The sequence below is a fragment of the Acanthisitta chloris genome, unplaced genomic scaffold (genome assembly GCF_000695815.1).
Source record: "Acanthisitta chloris isolate BGI_N310 unplaced genomic scaffold, ASM69581v1 scaffold27115, whole genome shotgun sequence".
In the NCBI taxonomy this organism is placed as follows: domain Eukaryota; kingdom Metazoa; phylum Chordata; class Aves; order Passeriformes; family Acanthisittidae; genus Acanthisitta; species Acanthisitta chloris.
Window position 1 is genome coordinate 2201 of NW_008675746.1, and position 351 is coordinate 2551.

A 351-nucleotide genomic window follows, 5' to 3' on the forward strand; every position below is an offset into this window, starting at 1 on the left:
GGTAGCACCTGAATATCAGCATCTTTGTTTGGGTCTGTGGAGTGGCTGTCACAGGCATAGCTTAAAAACATTCCCACAGAATCTAGAGCAGATAATTTTTGTAACATCCTTTGTGAAGGGTTTATTGGCAACCACGATAGAGAAAATTACTGGAACTAGTGTTTTGATTATCCTTTTCAAGTCTTTAGTGAATGTGGGATAAAGTGACAGAAAAGATTCTGAAATCACCAGAACAAGGGGGAGGTAAAGCCATTCACTACCATTCAGCAGCTGTGAAAACCTCCCTGTGTGAGGATGTTCTTGTGTGTGGATCCTGCCTGTGGATCTGTGGGGCCTATGGTTTGCGTGGTT

At 43.0% G+C, this 351-nt stretch overlaps 1 protein-coding gene across 1 annotated transcript in view; it reads left to right on the forward strand.

Moving 5' to 3' along the window:
* The window catches only part of SLC37A4 (solute carrier family 37 (glucose-6-phosphate transporter), member 4), a gene marked incomplete at its 5' end in the record, with an annotated part of 4504 nt that overhangs the window by 1070 nt on the left and 3083 nt on the right, over nucleotides 1–351 (forward strand). The gene's annotated exons all lie outside the window — the stretch shown is intronic.